We start from the raw sequence: 12,879 nt of genomic DNA on the forward strand, positions 1-12,879 counted from the left end.
GGAGGCGCGAAGGCCGAGGCGCCAACCGCCGCCATTGGGCAAGGCAAAGCGTTTGAATCGCTCTTAGTGCTCACTGATTGGTTGCAAGTCGGTGGCGCGTTCCTCCCTCTCATCCCGCCGAGTTTCGCACCAGTTGTGCCTCCGGTTTAGCCAATGACATCGTTCACTCGAGGGAAATAAACAAGGAAGGCTCTGTGGCTGAAGTGGGTGCGGGTGCTTGCGCCTCTTCGGTTGGCCGAGCGCGTTAAAGACAATAAACGAGTCCCCTTGTTTCTGTCGCCGCCGATCCGAGGACATGCAGGGATCGCGGAGGATCAGAGTACAAACTGAGAGCAGATAACGGTGAAAGGTTCCGCTTTTTATTCTCAGAGTGTGCTCAACCGAAAACCCAATGAAAGCGGAACGTGTGAATTCAGAAACTGATTTATTTTTGCGGGTAGGCAGGCAATCGTGATTAATTCTGAAAATGTTGTAAAGCAAGTCTTTTGTGGGATGCACGAATGCCGTTGGGACACATGCGAACACAGCCACTGTGACTTTACCAATCGTGATTTTTAAAACCTGGTGTAGCGTTTTATTTAAATGTAGCCAGGGGTCCCCAAACTTGACAACTTGAGTTGAAGTCCACAAGTCTTAAAGTTGCCAAGTTTGGAGACCTAATGAGACCCAGTTTGGTGCAGGGATTAAGGCATTAGGCTAAAAACCTGGAGACTGAGCCAAAGCCAGTTAGGTGACCTTAGACCAGTTCCCACACACTCTCAGCCGTAGGAGGAAGATATTGACCAACAGTTTCTAAAACACTTTGTCAAGAAAATTGCAGTACTTATTCAGGCAAGAGTCAGTACACACTTGAAAGAACTTTAAGGCTGGCATGCTTTCTTGTGGTATGGGAAAAGTAAGATATGTGGTTATTTTCAAAGATCTCACATAAGGTACGCGCTGTTGTTAGTATGGGAGAAAACTAGAGAACAATACTATTTGAAGATATCAGTTTGGCTTTCAACAATGGAAGCACTGATTCACCCAAATGTTATTAAAATGGGAAAGATATTTTGAATGAAAAGGGAGAGCTCAAAACTAAACAAGAATTGAGTGATCAAGGGATCAACATGGCATGGTATTCACAAGTGCAGATAAATTCTAGATATGAGCAAGTGCTAAACTATATGGTTTCTATAAAGAATTAACAGAATTAGATAAGATATTAACAGGGACAGAAGAAAGACTGATAAATTGTACAGCTACTTACTGGGCATTAAATTGGAAGAGGAACAAGTGAAGGAGACGATAGCATGGGCAAAAAAAAATGGTTACACAATAGAACTAAATAAATGGCAGAAATTGTGGGACAGGAACTATAAATGTTTTTTATATTTGCTTTTTATATTTTTATATCTGCTCTGACTCATCTAGAACAGCGGGAGGGGGGGCGGCTATGTGAGGATGCTTTTTGTGGATTTTAGTTCTGCGTTTAACACAATTCTTCCACATAGACTAGTGTCTAAACTTCTGGACCTTGCACTTTCTAATTCAATCTGTTTTTGGATTATGGATTTCCTGTCTGGCCGCTCACAGGAGGTCAGATTAGGTAATCATACCTTTTCAGTCCTTATTCTTAACACTGGTACACCACAGGGTTGTGGGTTGAGTCCCTTACTCTATACTCTTTGTGTGCATGACTACATTCCCACTCACGCTAGTAATACTATTGCTAAATTTGCAGATGATACAACAGTGGTGGGACTCATCTCCAGGGGGGATGAGTCTGCCGACTGAGATGAGGTGGACCAGTTGCTTTCGTGGTGTGGAGACAATAACTTGGTCCTCAACATCAATAAGACCAAGGAGCTTATAGTAGATTATAGAAGGAACAGATCAGACATCCAGTCCTTGCTTATCAATGGAGACCAAGTGGAGCAAGTGGCCAGTTTTAAATTTCTGGGTGTTACCATGAAAGGACCTGACCTGGGGTGTTCACATTGCAGCCCTGGTCAAAAGGGCCCAGCAGAGATTATACGACCTGAGACTTCTCAGAAAACAACAATTGAATGAAAAACTGCTGGTGACCTTCTACCACTGCACCATAGAGAGCATTTTAACTTACTGCACCTCTGTATGGTTTGCCAATTGCACAGTGGCAGATAGGAAAGCACTCCAGAGGGTTAACATCGTTGCCCAGAAGATCATTGGTTGCCCTCTCCCCTCTTTGAAGAGCTTTATAGCTCCCGCTGCCTTAAGAAAGTTCAAAACATTCTCAAAGAACCATCTCATCCTGGGCACCCTTTTTTGAATTATTACCATCTGGCAGACTGTACAGAATAATAAAAACAAGGACAAATAGGCTGAAAAACAGCTTCTATCCCAGGGCAGTAGCTCTTTTGAATTCTGCTGTATAGTGCAGCAGTGTTATTGCAGTGTCGGGGGTTTTTGGTTCAATGTGTGGAGGGTGAAGGATGTGTGTTTGTGTTTATTTTCATGGTCATGATGTGTGCTGAAGATGGTGTTTGACTTAGTTGTACGAGATACAGTGACAATAAACTAAAATAAACTAAATTAACAATGTCAACTGCATATAAAGAAAATTTGTACATGATGTTTTATAGATGGCACTTTGCACCGGCGAGATTGGCAAAGATGTTTAAAGATAAGTCAGCTAAATGTTGGAAGTGCCACCAGATACCTGGGTCTTATTATCATATGTGGTGGACTTGCATAGAAGCAAACAAATATTGGACAAAAATACATATGTGGCTGGAAAAGATGATAAACCAGAAATATTTTTGTTGGGGATCTTACCTGAAACTTACAGTAAAGGGAATGCATACTGGAAAAGTGAAGAGATTCCTACTGATGAGAATGTGATTAGGAAAATATTAGAATGTGCAGAGATGAACAGATTAACACTTGCAATTAAGGAGAAAGAACAAACTGAATATTATATGACATGGGAATAATTTTATGGATGGTTAGAGAAAAAAAATGGAAGTTAGAAATAAAAGACCAGTGAAATGTAGAAAATATGTTATGCTAGAGATATAAACAATATGATGACTGTTATGACTTAGGATTATTATGTTTAATATTATCATATTCTTATTAGAATACATGTTAAGAGGGAGAAATGAATAGGTTTATTATGTACAATATTATTATTGTAAGATTAGAAAATCAATATCAATTTAATTTATACTGTTGTATATTTTGATTCTAATTGCACAGAGACATTTGTACCCAGATGACACACTGCTTAATGGAAGATGGAATGCTTATATTTTAAAAAAAAACTTTTTTAAAAAAACCTGAACCTACCTTCTGAAACTGTTTAGTAGGAAGCATAACTGAAAACTATACAACCTAATTCCAAATGAAAAAAATACTGGCCCAAAATTTAGATCAACAAAAATTATGCAGTATTGCAATAGTCATAACTGATCTTTCCAAAGCTCTTGAAGACCAAGTTGTTTCAGAGAGCCTCTTCCTGTTTTCTTTTGCCATCTTTATGGTCCTTTTTAATATGATTATTTAAAATTGTACTTTGTAAGTTTTCAAGAGTCTTTGAGATGCCTAGGAAATATTTAATAAATAAACAGAAATTAGAACTAGGTAAGATTCTATGCTGGGTGTATGGTGTGCTTACTCTTCTGTGTACAGAAAACAATAGGAGTAGCAGCTGAACCTTTTAGCAACAGTGATAAGTTAATATCCTTTATGGAGACCTGTCAAACTGGTGGCCCACGGGCCAGATACGTCACACACAGGCCATGCCCACCCTGGCTCCGCAAGTGGGAAAAAACGTCATAATACGTCACGATCTGGCCTGTGACAAGATCAAGTTTGACACTCTTGCCAATCTATAGTATCTCACACGTTGTCCAATCATTCAGCAGAGGATGCCCAGAGAATGCAGAAGGAATAGTTGGGAGGTTTCCACTGCTGCCCCAGGCAATTGCTCAATGAAGCAATGCTTCACTTTGCTCCAAGAACAAGTTTAACTTAAATGACTTCCACAAATGATTTTTATATATTGCAGAATTACTAGGGTTGACAATGGTGGAAAGATTAGAAGGGAAGCCTGTTTGCTTAAGTATTTTATAGTCCTCAGGAGCATCTGTGCTGGCATGAGTTTCTACATGTTTTCAATAAAAAGTGTAGCAGGTCAACTTCTGGTTAGAGCAACTTTACCTCAGCAATGTCTGGAATTTAATTTCTTAATAAACTTGTACTAAACCAGCAAAGCACAGAAAGGCAATATTTGTTTATATATGTTATTGCATTTTTGTGAATTTAGGAGAGTTGAAAATAATCATATTTGAGCTCATCCAAAAACATTCTTGACTAACAAGCTACAATGATATTTTTCATGTATTTGTAAGAAAAATAACTTGGCATAAAATTATCCCCAAAACTCAGCTGAAGATGTTACCTAGCTTGGTAACGAAATGTTCAGAAACCAACCCATAAGCTCGGAGAACGAACCTTCACCCTCATTCTACACCTGAGCTACAGATATTTGCCACTATTGCAAATAAAATTATTGCAAAAGAAATGTAAGAGTGTATTTAAACATCTTGGATATTCTGCTTTAAAGTTCTCTCACAGGTACTGGGAGTGGAAATTTGATTTTTATATTTCAAGGAAACATCCATAAGAATATGGAATATAGAAATAATCAGTTTCAGCAAAATGACAAATGAAATGATGTAATGCAAGCTCTGTTCCTTATGTACATGTATGCAATATCTTGATGCACATACATAGTGAAGTAGTCCTCAACATATGACTATTTGTTCAACAGTTTGAAGTTATGGTAGTATTGAACAAAGGGAATTATCATTCATGCCCAAAGTTACAGCTGTTGCAATTCCCCCAATCTGACATGATCAAAATTGCAACCTGCTCATTCTTACAACCACAACAGTGGTTAAATTCCACCACCTGGCTGTCTACCCTGCCCCGCCCCCCCATGCCTTTTGGCTCTGCTGCCGTGTCCTCCGCCATCCCAGCAGACTTTTGAGATCTTGCTCCTGAGGCAGGCCTGGCTTGGCCTGGCCTGGCCCTTCATGCAAAGAAGGCCTGCTGTGTAAGTCTGCGGTTGCTTCTTGCTTCCTTTCTTCTGCCCAGACCCATCTTGGGGCACCATAAGAAGCAGAAACCATCAAATAAGAAGCATCAGTACTGTTACATCAAAAAGTTTTTTTTTTTTTTGCAACATGAAGTCCAGCCAAGACTTTTTTGCAGCCTCAGTCCAGCAATGGGAGTAAGAGGACTGTAAAATCATCCGAGGCAGCAGGACAGCCAGGGGTCTCAGAGTGCAGCGTAGCAAGGGCAGATATGGCTGGGACTGGACTGGGGTAACTGCATTCTTTCTGGAGCATGGCAAGCAGCCCTCGAGTTGTGCAGATCTGGATCTGCTTGCTGCCCCAGAAGGCAGGGGGGGGAGATACGTCAGTGGGGAAGTTGGAGGCAGCCCCTTACTTTTTACTGAGGTTCAATGCTAGGAGAGACCAAGCCTGGATTGGAATGGGTATTTGCTTAACGACCCAAAATTCATGGTTAACAACAGCAACCAAAAATGACAGGATTGCCATTGTCAAGTGCTGCAGTCATGTGGCATCTTGCTCTCATTGCTTAGCAATGGAAATTCAGGATCTAACTGTGGTCATAAGTTGAGGACTACCAGTATGATACAAAGTTATCAGAACTTGTGCTATGATGGTATTTGCTCCCCGTGTCCCCACCAGCAGATGCCAATGTAGACGGAGGTGTTTGTATAATAAAACTTCTAGACAGGTAGTCCTCGAGCTACAACCGCAACCGAGCCCAAAATTTCTGTTGCTAAGTGAGACATTCGTTAAGTGAGACGAATTTCTGTTACTAAGAGACATTCGTTAAGTGAGTTTTGTCCCATTTTATTGTCTTTTTTGCCAAAGTTGTTAAGTGAATCGCTGCAGTTGTTAAGTAAGTAATAAGGTTGTGAAGTGAATCTGGCTTTCCCATTGACTTTGCTGTCAGAAAGTCACAAAAGGTTATCACATGACACACACACACACACACACACACCAACACTGTAACCATCATAAATATGAATCCGTTACCAAGCGTCTGAATTTTGATCAGGCGATTATGGGGATGTTGCAACTGTCAAGTTTGAAAAATGGTCATAGGTCATGTTTTCAGTGGCTTTGTCACTTCAAATAGTCACTAAATGAACAGTTGTAAGTCGAGGATAACCTTTGTATCTCACCTCTGATTATTCTTGAATTACTGGTAAAATACAGTTTGCTACAATTTATTTGTGCTTAGTTGTGCTGAAGGAACTTTTAATATTTTGCTCTGAAAGGAAATGTTTGCTTTGAAGCAGAGCATTTCTTGTTTGCCTTCCTGTCACAGCTGCACACAGGCTTTTGAATTTTTTTTTTTTGTTTCAAACTACATTTCCTCCCTTTATTTTTTTAAAGGCTTTATTTATTCTTGTAGCCCCAGTTATTTTACAGACACTTAAAGCAGATGTGGTTTTGTGCTGTGTGTGTATGTGTATGTGCATAACCCACATTCTTGTGCATTGTGCATACATGTTACCTTGTGTTCTTATTGCTCTTCTATAATGATCTTGCAAAAGGCTGTAAGATACTTTCAAGTTCCCTTCCATATGTGGAGAAGAGGACTGTTGCTGTGGGCCTCCCTCCATTTCCATCCTCACACAGACTATGTCCTATGTAGAAATGTGACAAGGTAAGGAGAGAACTTTTCAATCACTTTATCAGCACAGGCCAAGGAGGGAGTCTGTATTTTTTTTTCTTTGCAAGAAAATAATACATGATGTCAAAGTTGATTCTCCCCAAGTGCTGTTTCTATGTGCTATTATATATTTGCTATTACTATTCAAAAGAACAGTAGTATTTTGTATAGACAGTACAAAGTTTATAGCAATATTTTAGATTTTAGGCTATGTAATTCTGTTTTTCAAGAATATGAAAAATTACATAATAAAGAAAACTAAGGTGCTGACTTGTAAAGTCATACTGTGATAAGCAGTACTTAATATTTTCAGATCATTTACTTACAAACTTATGAGTATATAAGGCCATCTTAAAATTCTATAGATTATCGGTGTGGATGTTTTCAGAACATGGGGAAATTATTTTCTTCTTTAGAAGGCGTCTGTAAAACCCATTTTATAGTCCTAGCCTATGATTGGAGGAGGAACACAGATGCAACACCACATAACACAGAAATGATCCATTTGAGATATTTGCTTTATTTCTTTACTGCTATATTGCTTTATAGGCCAAGCCTATAATGTCTGCCAAGTATCCCCAAAGACAATTTCCATGCTAAACACCTTTTATTTCAGGATGAGCAGCGGCCAGAGACTATGGGACCTCTAGTCTTAATTTCTGAAAGACCAACAATTCCCTTTGTCTATTTTTTTTTAAAAAAAAAAAACTTTGAAAAGAGGAAATGAGCCAAACAAAATGTATGTGCATATTTTTGCTATTTGTCTCCTGTTTTTTAGATCAGGTCCTTACTGAAGAATGAGATTTGTTTGTTTAAAGCATTTGATTCTCCATTTAACATTTTAGAAAGTTAAGAATGAGTTAAAACATGCAACAATTCTACTTTGTACAAAACTTAAATGGAGAGAGAGAGAGAGAGACCCCTGAAAGATACTATTGATTGAAACTTAAAGCAAAGCTTAAAGTTGGCTCAGTGATGTAAGTTAGCAGTATAGCAATAGCACTTAGACTTATATCCTGCTTCCTAGTGCTTTACAGCCCTTTCTAAGCTGTTTACAAAGTTTTCCCCAACAATCTGGGTCCTCATTTTATCGACCTCAGAAGGATGGAAGGCTAAGTCAATCCTGAGCAGGTGAGAATCGAACTCCTGGAAGTGAGCAGTGAGTTAGCCTGCTGTACTACATTCTAACCACTGCACTTCCACAGTAAGTGTTGTTTTGCATTACCAATGTAGTACAGCTAGTCCACAGTCTACAACAGTTTATTTAATGATCGTTCAAAGTTAAAACAGCACTGGAAAAAGTGACTTATGACCTTTTTTCACACAACCATTATGGCATTCCCCATGGTCATGTGATCAATATTTGAATGGTTGACAACTGGTTCATATTTATGATGGTTGCAATGTCCTGGGGTCATGTGAACAGCTTTTGCAACCTTCTGACAGGCAAAGCCAAGGGGAAGCCTGATTCACTTAACAATTGTGGCTAGAAAGATCATAAAATGGGGTAAAATTCATTTAACAAATGTCTCATTCAACAACATAAATTTTGGGCTCAATTGTGGTTCTAAGTCGAGGATGACCTGTACTATATGCATTTTGAAACCATATTTTCAGGTATGAATGACATTATAAATCAGTGAAGAACTATTATACTTTTTATAACAAAACATTGCATTTTGTAAGTGGTCTTTCAGCTTTGCATTGTATAGAAGAATCTATTTAAAACCCTGTTTTTCCTCTTTCTCAGGCAAAAGGATTATGCGACATAATCAAAACAAACCCAAGACCCAAATTGGGTAACAGCTTTGGAAAGGAGAGGAAATCAAGGTCATGCCTGGTTCTTTCTCTGGCTGTATCAGATTTCTTTCTTCAAATAACTCGACCTGATTTGCTTGTCATCATATAGCCAATATCACATTTCTTAATTCTTAAATAACAGTACATTGGCAGAGTGGGCTGGATAAAGGAAACCATTCAAGAAATGACTTCTACATTTGATTTTGAAGTATGGAACCAAGGAAATTCAAACTATTATGCAATTAAAAGGCAATGTAAGTATATACAATATTATATTACCATCAAGTGTATTTCTATCCATTCAGTGTATTAATAAATAATTTATTTCTATGGTGAAGAATCCTGTTTGACTTCATAAATTATTGTAGAAAAATTGAGATGTGTGCATTTTTTTTGACAATTCCTGCACCCCCTCCATTCTTTTCAGTTTATTCATCTATCTGAACCAGATCTGAGTCTATATGTTTCCGAGGGTTACACAAGAATGGAATTGATTAAATGTATATTCCATCTTTTCCTCTTGAAAGAACCTTCTCTTATCAAAGAGAAACTTTCCTTTAGATCCTGATGGGCTTGGCTCTACTCCCTGAAGCAGCACCAAATCTTGCCAGCATATTGCGTGCTGCACTCAGTGCTCAATCTTATTCACACATTGAATTGCAGCGCAAGTGATTCCTATAGCTGGAGGAACTTCTTCCAACACATGTGTAGAAGTCCCTTCTGCCTGAACCAGTGGTGCTTAACCACTCAAGCTGTCCACTATTAGAACCATTTTTAAATATGCACAAGGCTGCTAGATATGTTGGGGGGGAGGGAGTTTCCCAAGTGCCAGTTTGTACTGCGAGGAGTGCTAGCTACCTCTCAGGTCAGACAGACAGGTTTTTGTGAAACCTATCACACATTATGGTGGCTGATGTAAGAGTAAGGAAGATGACCTTGGTAGAGAGTTGCAGAACCTCTTGCCTAGTCAAAAGAGAACTTTTTTTTAAACCCTGAACATCCACATAACAATCAGAAGCAGCTTAGTCACATCTTCCTAATTTTTTGTTAAGGAGAGGGAGATACACTATAATCAGAATTCCAAGTTTCTGCTTTTATAGTGGTTTATATAATCCCAATAAAAATAATTTTAACCTTTTTGCAGCTTCTGTAGAAACCAGGTATCTAATTCAATTGAAGCCATGTCAACTATTTCAGTGACTAGGAGTAAGAGGCAAGTCTTCAGCAGTTGAAAGTGGCCAATAGGAGCTAGACATATCTACATCAACACTGACCTGAACACCAAACTTTTGTACAAACATGATTTGTGCCAGAAATATGTTACATTACATTAATTATACTATACAATATGTAATACACACATACACACTCTATATTAACATCAGTTAATTGTGGCGCCCTGTAATTATATTGATTTATTATGGCATTGGTTTTATCTGTATTTTGTAATCAGATGAAATTGGCAGTAGCCTATAAGGTATGTAATTTGTTTGTTTTTAATTAATATAATTCATTGTTCCAACCCACAATTATAACATTATTACTCAGTCTCAGCAATTTTAAGATATGTGGACTGCAGCACCCAGAATTTCCCAGCCAGCATGCTGGGTGAAAAATTCAAAGAGTTGAAGTCAACACATCTTGTTGCTGAAACTGAGAAGCACTATGTTATAGCATACATGTACAGCATCAAGTGTTCAATAAAACAAAAAGTAATTAAGGAACAATTTTTTAAAAAATCATATAAATTTCTTAGTCTTAAGAAGTTATTTCCCCATTAGCAACTTATATTGCTTCTGTGAATTTTACTGCAGTTAATTGTGGCTCAGAGGCATCCTATTATCTGTTTTTACAGGACACGTTTTCATGACACAGCAACCTTTACTGGGTGGCAAAGTGTGTGTGTGTGTGTATTTGTCATTAGCTATCCCATTTTAAAACAGTGCTTTCCATCTTCCATGAGCCTTGGCAAATAAATTATTAGTGATAACCTTATTCACAATCATAGTCATAATCATGATATAATTTATTAAACCGATATGCTTTCTGCCACTCAAAGGTTCTAGGCCAGGGGTTGCCAACCTTTTGGACCTCAGGGACCACCAAACTCATAATTTTAAATCCTGCAGACTAGAGACCCTGGGAAAATTCCCAAAAAAGTCTGCAGGAAAATTCCCCACCCTGTTCTCCTACTGATCAATCATTCTTTATTTGGGATCACAGGACACTGTCTCCAGCTCCGTTTTCAGGGAATGAGAGAGAGAGAGAGAGAGGGAGAGAGAGAGAGAGAGAGAGAGAGAGACTTGGCTTCATGCAAGGAAAGCAGCAGAAGCAGCAGAAGTCTTTCTTTCTCCCCCCCCCAAACTGCCAGAAATGAATCTTTGTGAGACTTGTTGCACTGGCACAGCCTCTTGGAGCAGGATGCCTTGCAGGGTCCCAAAGACTCATTTCTGGCGGAGTTTGGGGGAGAGAAAGAAAGACTTTTGCTGCTTTCCTTGCATACAGCCAAAAGCAGAAGAAGAAAGAAGCAGAAAGCAGCAGCCCGGTGCCAGGCGAGGTGTGTGGGGCGAGTGGGGCAAGTTCCCCCCCCTCCACCCTTTCCTCCCTCCCCTCACTACCTCATGTTGTTTGCAATGCAAGCAATGCAAGCCTTGTGTTCCTGTGGGCCATGTGAGCAGCGCAGCCTTGTGTTCCCACGCAACCTGGATTAATTGCTTTGGGGGTGTGTGCTTTGGGGGTGATATTTCTCTGCGGACCACCAAAATTTTCTCATGGACCACCAGTGGTCCCAGCCCACTGGTTGGCGACCACTGTTCTAGGCAACTCACAACAGTCAAATTTAAAAAATGATATTGCTGTCAGCAGTGGGCCTGTGCTGACCTTTTATTGGCCAGCGGAGCCTGTTACCAGCGTGCACCATCTAATCACTAGTCCTTGTCTTGCTGGATCAGTTTGGCTTGTATTGCAAGAGAAACTAGGAATCAGACCTAGCGGCCTGTCCATGCCATGCCTTCGTGCAGTTTACAAAGCAGTACCCAGACATTGTTCATGCTCTTTATGGACATTTTTCTTGAAGATGGCTAGACTTGTAATTAAACAAATAATAGATATCTTAACACGCAGCCTGAGCTCCTCCCATCCATCAAGTTGTCAACAGGGCTCTTTCTTGCCACAAGTCTTCCAGAAGATGGCCAGTGATACAGCGAAGAAGAAGCAAGTCACCAATGGGGAAATTCTTAAGACTTATTTGTTATAAAAATTGAGAAAACTTAATGTGATTTTCTACATTCTGTGGCGAATGTGACAACTGTATATGGCCCAACATTCACTGAACTTTCAGATATTCATAACATATTGCCCGGGATTATACCATGTGAAGGCTGATACTATATTTCAGACATTAATTATATATCCAAGTGTCCAGTCTTTTAGAATAATTAGTACTATTACTCAATATATTGCATCTCTAGAGAAACTTGGGTAACATCTTGTCAGAATTTGCAGATTAATCCAATTTCTAAATTTTGGAAACGAAAACTATTTTTTATATGCTACTACATTCTAAAATTATGTATTACAATCCTGAAATATAATCTCTCCAACTTTCTTGTTGCTTGCTTTCTGTCTCAACCAGGAATATTCCTTTTGACAGCATACTCGTCAGCTCACCCAGAGCTGTGGTTTAGATAATTTCCTGTCAGTAAAGTCTGATTAGCAAAAACATTTTTAAAAAGTCACAAGCCTAACTTTGACAAATGAACAACTATACTTGATATCTTTGCCCTTAGTTGCCAAAATAAATGTATCTACATTATTGTTTCTTATTTGCCGTAATATCTCAGATTTAAGCCACATTGGAAACACTTGAAAAAGAGTTGAAAATCTATTTGAAACAGATCTTCCTATGCTTTGGACCGAACTTGTCTTTAATAAAATGGAAATTTATAGTACAATGGACTTGCGTTTTCCATATTACCTCTGTCAAAGAGAAACAGTTCCTGAGTACTTGCTTGTGTCTCTTTTCTATTCCTTTCAACAGCACTCTGGAATCCAGATGTGACACAGCTGCTACACTGATCTCATTAAGATTCGTTTTTGATCTCAGCCCTCATTATGCTTAGGCTTTAAAACAAACAATTTCTTGTTTCTTATCTATTAAGAAACCTTTATTTTGAACAGGTGCTGTAAAAAAAGTCTTAAATTCATAAATAAATCAGGTTTGGATTCTCCGTTTTTATCACTCCCCTCCCTGATAGAAATTAGTACTGGCTTTATTCTGGTAAGGAAGAAGTGTCCCAGTGCAGTGTGCATGCTTGCAAATTGTTATTGTGCTACATCTGG

General features: G+C 38.9%; 1 long non-coding RNA gene across 2 annotated transcripts; it reads left to right on the forward strand.

Moving 5' to 3' along the window:
* Positions 1-33: 33 nt before the first annotated feature.
* LOC148132809 (uncharacterized) lies at positions 34-8,915 on the forward strand. Of its 2 annotated transcripts, XR_015749423.1 has the most exons (3): positions 34-436; positions 6,620-6,732; positions 8,489-8,915. It is a non-coding gene; the product is annotated as an uncharacterized LOC148132809 (long non-coding RNA). The 2 variants fall into 2 exon arrangements; XR_015749425.1 differs by lacking the exon at positions 6,620-6,732.
* The last annotated feature ends 3,964 nt before the right edge of the window (positions 8,916-12,879 follow it).

Source organism: Notechis scutatus, chromosome 1 (assembly GCF_049901735.1).
Source record: "Notechis scutatus isolate UNSWTSFEM ecotype Mainland chromosome 1, rNotScu1.2, whole genome shotgun sequence".
Classification (NCBI taxonomy): domain Eukaryota; kingdom Metazoa; phylum Chordata; class Lepidosauria; order Squamata; family Elapidae; genus Notechis; species Notechis scutatus.